The sequence below is a fragment of the Urocitellus parryii genome, chromosome 6 (genome assembly GCF_045843805.1).
Source record: "Urocitellus parryii isolate mUroPar1 chromosome 6, mUroPar1.hap1, whole genome shotgun sequence".
Classification (NCBI taxonomy): Eukaryota; Metazoa; Chordata; class Mammalia; order Rodentia; family Sciuridae; genus Urocitellus; species Urocitellus parryii.
The window spans coordinates 64,273,820-64,286,569 of NC_135536.1; the positions used below are offsets into that span (position 1 = coordinate 64,273,820).

General features: G+C 34.6%; 1 protein-coding gene across 1 annotated transcript in view; it reads right to left on the bottom strand.

Moving 5' to 3' along the window:
* Rad51b (RAD51 paralog B) overlaps positions 1-12,750 on the bottom strand; it is a 564,662-nt gene that overhangs the window by 276,095 nt on the left and 275,817 nt on the right. The window lies entirely within an intron of this gene.

Consider the following 12,750-nt stretch of genomic DNA (forward strand, 5'->3'; position numbering starts at 1 on the left):
AATAGTAATAGTCTAGAATGGAACTTAAAATCAGGCTTTCTTAACCTTAGCACTATTGATGTGTTAGCCTGTGTAATGATTGTGAGGCACTGTCCTGTGCATTGTAGGGTGTTTAAGGTCATCCCTGGCCTCTATCCAATAGCATGCCTCCACCTCCCTGCACAGCTGTGCCAAACCAAAGTGTCTCCAGACATTGCCAAATTTCCTCTGGTTGCAGAATCACCTACTTTTTTGAAAATCACTGCCATGGGAAATGGCAATCATCACAGTTTCACATTTAGGAGAAGGAGCATGGTATTCCAGGGACATAACAAGGTGTGGAGAAAACAAAAGAATGGCTTTAGATATAGAAAGATTTGGGTCAAAATTAAAACTTTATCACTCATTAGCTGCATAGCCTTGTGAAAATAATAACATTCTAGTGGATATTTCTCTTTGCCGGTCCAGAATCCCTTTTTGGGAAAAGGTTCTGTTAGAGGAAACATCTCTCTTCCACTCTCAGTACAGACCTTGCACCAGGGTTGAGTACATGAACCAGATTTAGCTAATGAAATAAATGCATGTCCCAGGCTTGAAGGTTGTTCAGGAATAGTCATGCGATTGACTGATGCTGGGCCAATTAGACTAAATTCTGAGACTTGCTGGAGCAATCAGGAAAAATTTGTACCCTTTCTGCTTAGGTTATTCATCAGTTAGAGAATAAGCCTGGAGCTTCTAGATGGAAAAAGATGGAATAATAACAAAGCCAACCCAGTGGAAAGCAGAGCCAAGTGAGACAAAGCCCTGATGAAATAATGCTGAATACCTGAAGTCATATCTACCCCTTACGCATGTCAGTGATGCAACAAATAAATTTCCTTTCATTTTAACTTAAATCAGCATGAGTTGGGTTTTAACATTTGGAGCAAAAAAAGAAAAAGAAAAAGAAAAAGAAAAATCCTACCTAATAAAATACCTATCTTAAACAGTTGTTGAGAAGACCAAGCAAAATAAAGAATAGGCCTATAAAGAACTTCCTCACCCTGATTCCCAATTTATAGAAATCCAAACACAGTTATATAAGAACTGAAAACACAATACAGAGAAAGATTAAACAACAGAACCCCTCTTTTGTTTTGACCTCTTCCCATAAACTGCCAGACATTCTAAGAATTTTAATTCATGGAGCCAAAAATTCGTATACTTTGAGTTATCTACCAAAATACAAAAACAAAAATAAAAACACCCCCAAATCCAACAAATAAATAGATAAAGCCAATGAATAGCACTTAATGAACTCTAGTTTGTTTTCTCTTTGGTCATCATATCATTTTTAGGTGGCCAACAGTAAGGGTTTGCTTATAAACTTTCATAGGTTGATTTTATTTTATTGTCAGAGGACTGATAGAAGTTAATTATAGAGTTGGTAGATTAAAACAAACATATAACAGATCTGGGAATAGAGTGAATCAAGAGAGGCACCTGCCTTAGAAGCAAAATTCTGGAGGTTGATTAAAAAAAAATTGCAGTGATCAAGATAAAGAATAATTTAATCTAACTTTTAAAAAATGCCAAAAAACCATGATGAAGAAAATCTTGGAATTTTATATAAATACAGAATTAGTATCAATGGTCTTTCATTTTGCCTCAGGCTCCAATATGGGTTGGCAAGGTTTTGCAAAATAGAGTAAAATTTCTAAGTTCTAAGAAGCAGAGACATTATCTAGTGTTCAAAAACAACATCAAGGAGTCAAATGAACTTGAGAGGCAACCTAGTTAAAAACTCTAAAATGAAAGTTAAGGAACTTGGGTTCAAGTTTCAGCTCTACCAATACTAAGGAATTTATCTTTGAACAAAGTGCCTGGCTTTTCTAATCTAAAGTTTTTTTCCTAAATAAACAGAAAGATCTATACAGATGATCATTAAGATTTTTCCTAGTTATAAAGTTCTATGATTCCACTATAAAATTTATTTATTCTGATGCCTAAAAACAAATCACATTGAGTATGCTATAATTCCAGTTCAGCATTTGTGTATCTGGGAGCTTATAAAACGACAAGCTTACCTACCCATCCAAGTCTACAATGAAAATAACCCAAGTTGAGTGTGATTTTTTAAAACTAGGAATGCTCTTACATGTTTCAAATGTCATTACATTATAATAAGATCCTACAATGGGAAAGTCACCGGCTTTCTGTTATGGGTACAAGGTGGCATGGTTGATCTGTGTCTCTAAAAGCTGAAATAATTCACATGGCCACCCACTGACAAGTCCATTGAAGCATAAAGTAATTGGGTTAATAAGTGACTGTTTATAATTCTCAACAATTTCCAGAAACAGAAAAACAAAAATCTAAAATCAACAACTACAATGAGAAAGTGACAAGCAGGTGGAAGGAGGGTAAAGGGGAAAAAAGTGTAATCTACTAAAGAAATAGCACAGTAAGTTAAAAATATAACAAGTCACAAGTGGTTTAGAATCATTGGAAATAGAATATAAAAATTGAATATGAAAAACTAAACTTTCTGTTTTTAGGGATCCAGGCATATACATTTTATGTCAATTTTTTACTGTACCCTAAGAAGTAAAGAATTATCATACCTAAGAGATAAATGGACTAAGTAGCTTTTTAAAAGAAATTTTTAATAAAAACAGAAGTTATTCTTTTTTTAAAAAAAATAAACATTTTAAAACTTTTTACATGGAAATTTCAAACAGGTAGTTAAGATCATATAAATGACTCATTTATCAGCTTCAATATTTGTCATCTCATAGTCAATGTTATCATGTCTATATTCCCACCAATTTCCCCTTATTCTCCAAGAGTTTTTAATTATAAGCCCAAAACCAAGTCTTTTGGGGGCTTTAGCTGCCTGGCTTGTAAAATGCAGATAATTATACTAACCGCTTTACCAATGCATGAAATTGTAAAAAATAACAAAAACCTTTGAGATTCTTCTGACACTGTGATATCTGAAGAAAAAACTAGATAGAAATGGAGTCAGCTTTGCTTTAAATGAGTCTTTCATCTAAGAAGCACAAAACTCTTTGGGAGAATTTATCTTTCATTCTCCCAGCACCTCTGTGTGGCCAATGGAAGTATTATTATTCACCTTTAGAATATAAGTGATATAAAAAATAAAGAAGAAGAAATTATTCAAGCCAGATTAAATGAAAAAATCAACACTAAAGGCAAAAATAAATCCATATTTTTCTAACTCCCTGGTTCTATCATTACAATGTACCTCTTTCATTGTTATTATAATATTTGTGGGTGAAAACAATTGTTTTCTCTTCATGAAATGGACTTAAACTCTTATTAAGGAGTTTTACATGTTTAAAAGAGACTTGTTCAAATAGATTAACTGAGTTTAAAACTCACTTTGTAGATTCATACAATGACACTCTAGTTATTTCAGCTTAAGACAGCAAGAAGTAAAGGAAGAAAATTAAATACACCTGGAATTCACAGAATTGAACAATTACAGCTTGGCATTTCATAGGTTTGAAATCCAAAACATTTACTTGGCAGATCCAAACATTGCTTCAATATTATGCTGAAGAATTATACCAGTTGGGCCCAGGCCATAGAGCCACAGGCCCAGATGATGCAACTTCCAACTGGACTGTAGGGTATTTTTTTTAAGCACTTAACAAGTCATTATAACTTCATACACTTATGACATTTTCCTTCCAATTCATACAATGGTTCTTGTTCACCAAGTTTAGTCCAGGCAGGTTGGGATAGGGTGGAAGAAGGAAAAATTTCTGTGTGGAGGGTGTGGTGAGAGTAGTCTGCCATGAGCTAGTTTTCTTAAATGTTGCCTATTATGCATTTCATGGGATATATCAGGGCAAATGTTCTTTGTCTTGCTATGGTCACAAAAATAGTCAGCTGTGGCTTGAGCACTGTCTTCCAAGACCATCACAGAGAAATCACAACTCAAAATACACAAATGAATGGTTCTTAAAAGTTTATATAAGAAGGATATTCTTCATCAGTGATTTCTCTCTGACTTCAAAAATAATGAAGATCCTACAATGGGATCTTCTGTTAGTACTTGGCTCCTGTGGCTTTCTGACAAACCAAACATAAACAAGCCAACCAATAAAACAAACAAGTAAATAAATAAAGCAAACAAGTTTAAATCATATTTTCAAAAACTAATAGTTGGATATTGTCACTATTCCTATTTTTATTCAGGATGCAAAGCTCATGTGGATTGTGACTTCTACAATAAAAGAGAAAGCACAATTAGAAAACAGGTTGAGTACCCCTAATATAAAAATCCAAAACTTTCTGAGTAACAACATGATGCCACAATTGGGAAATTCCACATCTATCCTCATGTGACAGGTCACAATCAAAACACAGACACACTAAAAGTATTGTATGAAATTACCCACAGAGGAAAAATAAGAGACCCAGAATAGCTAAATCAATCCTTAGCAGGAAGAGTGAAGCAGGTGGCATCAGTATACCGGAACCTAAACTACACTATAGAGCAATAGTAACAAAACCAGCATGGTATTGGCACCAAAACAGACTGGTAGACCAATGGTACAGAATAGAGGACACAGAGACTAACCCACAAAAATTACAATTATCTTATATTAGACAAAGATGCCAAAAACATGCATAGCAGAAAAGATAGCCTCTTCAACAAATTGTGCTGGGAAAACTGGAAATCCATATGCAACAAAATGAAATTAAACCCCTATCTCTCACCACTCACAAAACTTAACTCAAAATGGATCAAGGACCTAGGAATTAAACCAGAGACTCTGCATCAAGTAGAATAAAAAGTAGGCCCTAATCTCCATCATGTGGGATTAGGCCCCACCTTCCTTAATAAGACTCCTTTGGCACAGAATTAAAATCAACAATCAATAAATGGGATGGACTCAAACTAAAAAGTTTCTTCACAGCAAAAGAAACAATCTGTGAGGCAAATAGAGAGCCTACATCTTGGGAGCAAATCTTTACCCCTCACACATCAGATAGAGCACTAATCTCTAGGGTATATAAAGAACTCAAAAAGCTAAGCACCAAATAAATAAATAAATAACCCAATCAATAAATGGGCCAAGGACCTGAATAGACACCTTCTCAGAAGATGATATGCAATCAATCAACAATATATGAAAAAATGTTCATCATTGCTAGCAATTAAGAAATGCAAATCAAAACTACTCTAAGATTTCCTCTCACCCAGTCAGAATGGCCGCTATTATGAAGACAAACAATAATAAGTGTTGGCGAGGATGTGGGGGGAAAGGTACACTTATACACTGCTGGTGGGATTACAAATTGGTGCAGCCAATAAGGAAAGCAGTATGGAGATTTCCTGGAAAATTGGGAATGGAACCACCATTTGATCAGCTATCCCACTCCTTGATCTATACCCAAAGGACTTAAAAACAGCATACTACAAGGACACAGCCACATCAATGTTTATAGCAGCACAATTCACAATAGCTAAACTGTGGAACAACCTAGATGCCCTTCAGTAGATGAATGGATAAAGAAAAAATGTGGCATATAACACAATGAAATATTACTCAGCAATAAAAGAGAATAAAATCATGGCATTTGAAGGTAAATGGATGGAGTTAGAGAAGATAATGCTAAGTGAAGTTAGCCAATCCCCCAAAAACAGATGCCGAATGTTTTCTCTGATATAAGGAGGCTGATTCATAGTGGGACAGGGAGAGGGAGCATGGGAAGAATAGATGAACTCCAGATAGGGCAGAGGGGTGGGAGGGGAAGGGAAGGGGCATGGAGTTAGAAACAATGGTGGAATGTGATGGTCATTATTATCCAAAGTACATGTAAGAAGACACAAATTAGTGTGAATATACTTTGTATACAACCAGAGATGTGAAAAATTGTGCTCTATATGTGTAATAAGAATCGTAATGCATTCCGCTGTCATATATAAATTAAAAAAATTTTTTTCAATTGTTTATGTACAGGCAGGAACAAAAACTATCACTATACATCTATATGTATAATATCTATCTATTATAAAACGCACATAAATTCTCTGTGCTATTAAATTTGAAACAAATAAAAAAAGAAATTACCTGCAGAGACTACATATAAGGTGTATATAAAACACAAATCAATTTCCTGTTTAGATTTAGGTCCCATCCCCCAAGTTACCTCATTATGTATATGCAAATATCTGAAAATCCAAAAAAGTCTGAAATCCAAAACACTTCTGGATTGTGCTGGGAAATTTCAGTTATGGAATACTCAACCTGTTGTAGAAGAGACAGGGAACTGGCAATTAAGTTATCTAGGTGTCCATCTTTTATCTCTACTAACTAGCTGTGTTGGGCAAGGCTGATATGCTTCAGGACAGCAGTTTTCTTATCTATTAAATAAAATACATGAGCTGGGCATGGTGACCAGGGAGGCTGAGGCAGGAGGATCACAAGTCCAAGACTAGCCTCAACAACTGAGCAAGAGCTTCAGAAACTTAGTAAGATCCTGTCTCAGAAAAGAAAAAAAAAAAAAAAAGGACTAGGGATTAGGGATGTAGCTCAGTGGTAAAGCACCCCTGGGTTCAATCCCCATTACCAAAATAAATAAATCTTTAAAAGTCTAAATGAGGTCTAAGACTATTTTTAGCTCTAAAATTCTTAAGACCACCTAATTCCATAACCTTCATGTCACTATTTCTATATAGTATCTCTGTTTTTCACAATGTAACTTATGTAACTGGCTTTAAAATTTGTATCACCTGTCTGTGGATTAGCTTGTAAAAAAAAAAAGTGTTAAAACCTAAAGCAAAAAGTATAGGTTAGGAAAAAAAATAATGAGAATAAGATATTCTAGTCCTTCTCCAAATCCCACCTAATGAATCAGGCCATTTTCGGAGATTCAGAAATAGAAGCCTGGCTCATAATGCATACTAATAAATATCTGAGTATCTAATCCCTCCCCTTTGCTCTCCAATCTTCCCAACTATAAAAGAAGTAAGTATTTTATAAACTACAACACTTTCTTTGAATCAAAGAGATGCTATGGAACCAGTTTCATTTCCAAAATAAGACACAAGCAGGGTAAGGTAAATGGCATTTGCAGGTAAATGGATGGAGTTAGAGAAGATAATGCTAAGTGAAGTTATCCAGATGTGAGTTTCATAAAGTTGTTAGTTTATCTCAAGTGCTTTCTTAAAAGAGAGAGTCCTAAGAAACAATAACTAAAGAGGAGATCAATCTTCCCCATGAAGGAGCACAGAAAAATAAGAGCACTGTAATAGCAAAGTATTCTAGAATGTTAACACTTGAAATAGAAAAGTCTTTCTCTGTGGAGATGAATTCCTTCCATTCTACAAGGATTCTGTCAACATCACCTACCTCAAATGTTTGGTTCACAAAAAAGGGGGAAAAAAAAGTAGTGATGAAGGAAATTGTATGTAAACAAACAAACAAAAAGTTCATTTTCTCTCCCAGGAACCAGTGCTGCCACAACACAGCAGGGTAAACAAACAGCATGTGGAACTGAATTACTTACTTAAACCCCTCCTATGAGAAAAGGGATTGGGGGATCTTCCAAGGCTTCTAGTTCTTACTTTGCTAACTTCTACATTGTTGTGGGTAGGGTAGTGGTAAACTAAGGGCTAACTAGCCAAACAGACTGGGCGGATGAGTTGAACTTAAAAACTTAGAAGGTCTCTTTCTGCTTCAAGGACCTAATGAATCAGAAGCTCCCATTTGCAAATGGTGGCGGAGGGATGCCGGGGAGATCTTGGTATATTGCATCCTGGATTCACATTTGCATTCTAGACCCTACTATTTATCTATGAACTTTTCTGCTTTTCAGAACGACTATTTATAAAAATAAATAAATAAATAAAGTTTGCAAGAACTACCTTATCAGAAGCTAGTTGGATTTTGCAAACATTTATTGGCTTGGCTGACATTAAAAGGAGCTGTAAGAACAGGAAGGAGATAACCTGCATAGCTTTCCTATATGTTTCCTGCTTCTTTTCAGGCCCCAAACCATTTTATTCCTCAGTGAAGTCCAAATAACAAAGCAAAACAAACAAAATCAAAATCTCACAACTATTTACCATTATAAAGACATTAATATGATGCCAACCCAGTTCCCTTTGCATCATTTTCTTTTTATATAATACATTAAACAAAACTTATCATTTACTACCTTATGCATGTTTCCCCAAAAACTCAATAAACTACCCATTAATGTGTACAAAGAAATTTGTTATGCAAATGCTAGTAAAGGATGTGAGTGGAAGGAAGGATTAATATGAAATTCTCTTTCCTAACTCTCCATTTATAATGAAACACGATGCTTCTGCCAGAGACTCCTCCTTTTGCTATTTGTCATCTCTATAACCACCACTGAAAATTTAAAAAAGGAGATCTCTAGAGAATTTTTGCTTCTGACCAAGATGGAATAACACAGAAAAGATTGACCTACCACCTAAAATAACAATTTTTTAAGGAAATGAAACTTGGGCTGGGGTTGTAGCTCAGTGAAAAAGTATTTGCCTGGCATGTGTGAGGCACTGGATTCAATCCTCAGCACCACATCGAAACAGATGAGAGAAATAAAGGTATTGTGTCAGTTTATACCTTAAAAAAAAAAATAGCCTCCCAATTACTATTCTGAGAGAATTTCCAGGGTGTGATTCAGGGAGAGAAAACCCAAATGGAGTCCAGCAGACTCTCCAAGTTGTAGAAATAATATTGAGGGTCAGCAGAGATCAGTAGGGCACAGATTAATCAGTAGGGCACAGATTAATGTATACTGTGAGGAAAATACCTGAGGCTAGCTAGGGAAAGAATGATCATAGAGTGGTAGAAAAAAAGAGTACCTGGCACTGACATGAGACCAGGAATAGTGTTTATTCTCACCAACCAGACTAGAAAATATCATAATTCATCAAGTACTAGGTTTGATACCTAGAAGGCCTTGATAGTGGGGAATAATTAGCTTTAAAGTAAATGATTCTGGTCCTACCTAAACAAATTTTTTTCTAATACTGAGGAATGAATCTAGGGGTGCTCTACCATTGAGTTACATCCCAACCCTTTTTTTATGTCAAGACAGGGTCTCACTAAGTTTGTCAAGGCTGGTCTTGAACTTGTGGTCCTCCGCCTTAGCCTCTTAAGTCACTGGCATTACAGTGTGCACCACAAAGCCTGGCTCTGCCTAAACAAATCTTAAAAGCAAGATCCAAAGAATCTGTTATCAAGTAATTTAATTGTACCTATCAAAAAACCTTAGAGTTATATTATAGAAATATAAATATCCAGCACCCAATAAGATAAAACTCACAATATCTGGAATCCAGTCAGATAACCAGGTATGCAATAAGGCAGAAAAATATGACCCATAATGAGGAGAAAAAGTCAACAGACTTAGTATCAGTTCTAACAGATACACACAAAATGGTCAAAAGGGGGAGGAAAACAAGAACAAATTTCCCAGAGAATACACTCAAGTACATTAATCAAAAAGTGGGTAAATACGAATTTCATTTACATTTCAATTGTTAAAGCTTAGTTGTTCAATTATTATGGGAGAAAGCATCTGTGGATGTAAAGTTTAAAGTTTTAGGTGTATCTTTCTATGACAAGTTCTAGGGAGAGATAGTTTGACCAACACAGTAGAGATCCACAATGACACACAAGGTCTCCAGCCATTAGTGAGCAGTGCCAGTGTTGGCAGTCAACACATCAGAGAAGAGTTCGAAGACTGACAGAGTGCTGTGCTGCAGCCCAAGTTCAATGTGTCTGTCAAAAATCTTGGGTTTAGGGGCTGGGTTTATAGCTCAGTGGCAGAGAGCTTGCCTAACATGTGTGAGGCACTGGGTTCGATTCTTAGCACCACATAAAAATGAGACAAAATATAGGCATACAACTACAAAAAATAAAAATAAAAAATCTTGGGTTAAAAAAAATCTTTGGGTTTATGTTGGTGGGATTGTAAATTATTACAACCACCACAAAAATCAGTATGGAGGTTCCCCAAAAGACAAGGCATGGAACTACCATAAGACCCACTATACAACTCCTCAGTATTTATTTTAAGAATTAAAGTCGTTGCATTACAGTGTTAAATGCATGCCCATGTTTATAGAAGCACAATTCACATTAGCCAAACTATGGAATCAGGCTCCAGTGTCCATCAATGGATGAAAGGATAAAGAAAATGTGATATACATACACAATGGAGTTTTATTCAGGCACAAACAAAATTAAATTATGTCATTTTCAGGAAAATGGATGGAACTAGGACCATCAAGTTAAGCAAAATAAGTCAAACTCAGAAAGTCAAGGGCTGTATGTTTTCTCTTATATGCAGAAGCTATAGAAGTAAATGGGAAAAGAAAGTTGTTAGGAGGGGGATCTTATGAAAATCAAAGGGAGATCAGTAGAAGAAAGGGACCAGGGAAGAGAAAGGAAAGTGAAAGTGCTAGGGAGTGATATTGGCCACATTGCTATATTGTGTGTATGTATGAACATGTAACAAATTCCATCATTATGTACAACTATAATAAACTTGTGGGAAAGGGCTGGGTTGTAGCTCAGTGGTAGAGCACTTGCCTAGTACGTGTGAGGCAGTAGGTTCAATTCTCAGCACTGCATAAAAATAAATAAAGTGAATAAAGGTATTGTGTGCATCTATAGCTAAAAAATATATTTTTTAAAAGTTGTGGGAAAAAATCTTGGGTTTATAGGTGTTTTGGAGTCAAGCAGTTAAGGCTGATAATTCACATATGTATATGATAATATTCGAAGCAACATTCTTGCAGGGAGGGGGATTATACTCTATGTTCTTATTGAGTAAAACATGTCACTCACATAGAAAATTATGTATTTGGAATCAGTTGAAGGTCTAACACAAGAACATTCAAATAGTGTTTAAAAGTTAATTAGAAATCCTAAAAGATTCAAAGTCAAACTTCTTAAGGAAAAAAACCAATAAGGTCTGAGGTGACAAATACCCTGGCTAGGATTAATGATACATTAGACATTGTAGAAGAAATGGCTGGTGAATTTTAATACATAACAACAGAAACTATGCAAAAATGGAATATATAGGGAAAAAAACAATCACAAAAATGAAAGTGCACCAGTGAGCTCCAGGACAACTTCAGCTGCCTTTGCATAGTGCACTAAGAGTCCACCAAGAATTGGAAAAGAAAAATATTTGAAAAAATAATGGCTAAGATTGTTTTCAAAATTTGCTAAAAATCCTAAACCCATGTATCAAAAAAGCTCAACAAAGTCCCAAGCATAAAAATAAGGAAAATTACACAAAGATCTATCATAATCAAATTGCTCAAAACCAATGAAAAAATCTTAAAAGTAATAAGAAGAAAAGAAACATTATATACAAAGAAACAACAATAAGGATGAATGTACCTTCTAACTGGAAACAATAAAAGTGAAAACACTGTAGAGCAATAGCTTAAAAAAAAACTTAAAGGGAAAAATAAACCCTACTATCCTAGAATTCTATATTCAGATAAAATACGTTTCAAAAACAAAAACGAAATAAAGACCTCCCAGATATACAAAAGCTAAAGTAATTTCATTTATTTACTATAAAAATGATAAAGCAAATCTTTCATGTAAATCCATCTGCTTTGTATAAGGGTATATACAAAGGAATGAAGATCACTGGAAATGGACACTACTGAATAAATATAATTTTTCTTATTATATAACTATAGCATAAGATAATTGATTGCTTAAACAAAACTGTAGTATAAGAATTAAAACACATATACTTATATATAAAGTATATAGTAGCTACTATAAGGCTACTGTAAGGTTTTTATACTATTTGTGATGTATAATTTCACTTAAAGATAGACCATGATAAGTTAAAAATGTATATGATAAACTCTAAAGCAATCACAAAAATAACTAAATAGATTTATAGCAGTAAGACAACAAAAGAGGTCAAATGGAATCATAAAAAAATATACTTAAGCCAAAAGAAGGCAGGATACAAGGTTAATGTGCCCAATCAATTGATTCTCTATATGCTAGTAATGAACATTTGGAAATTGAATTTAAAAACACAACACCATCTGCACTAAGAGCAAAAAGAGCAAAATGGGTGTACACTCAAGAAAATATCCATAAGACCTATATGAGGAAGCTGCAAAACTCTGATGAAAGAAACAAAAGACAGTCTAAATAAATGGAGAATAGGAAAACTCAATATTGTTAAGATGTCAGTTTTTCCCAATTGATGTATAAATTCAGTGCAATCACAACCAAAATCACGAAAAGTTATTTTGGACCTATTGATTCTAAAGTTTATATAAAAAGAGAAAAGATGCTAAATAGCCAACACCAAATTGAGGAAGAAAGACAAAGTTGGAGGAATGAAACCATCTGACTTGAAGATTTACTACAAATCAAGACCATGTGTTGGTTTTGATGAAAGACTAGGTAACTCAGTCAAGAGAACAAAACAGAGCCCAGAAATGAACTCACATAAGTACAGTTGATTGAACTGTGACAAAGGAGCAAAAGACAATTAATGGAAGGACAGTCTTTCCAATAAATGGTGCTGGACAACCAGCCATCAACATGGAGAAAAGAATAAATCTAGACACTGATCTTATGCCTTTCACAAAAATAACTCAAAATGGACCATAGAACTAAATACAGAATGTAAAACTATAAAATTCGAGAAGATAACAAAGAAAAAATCTAAGTGACCTTAGGCTTAGCAATGAGTTTTTTTTTTTTTTTTTTTTTTTTTTTT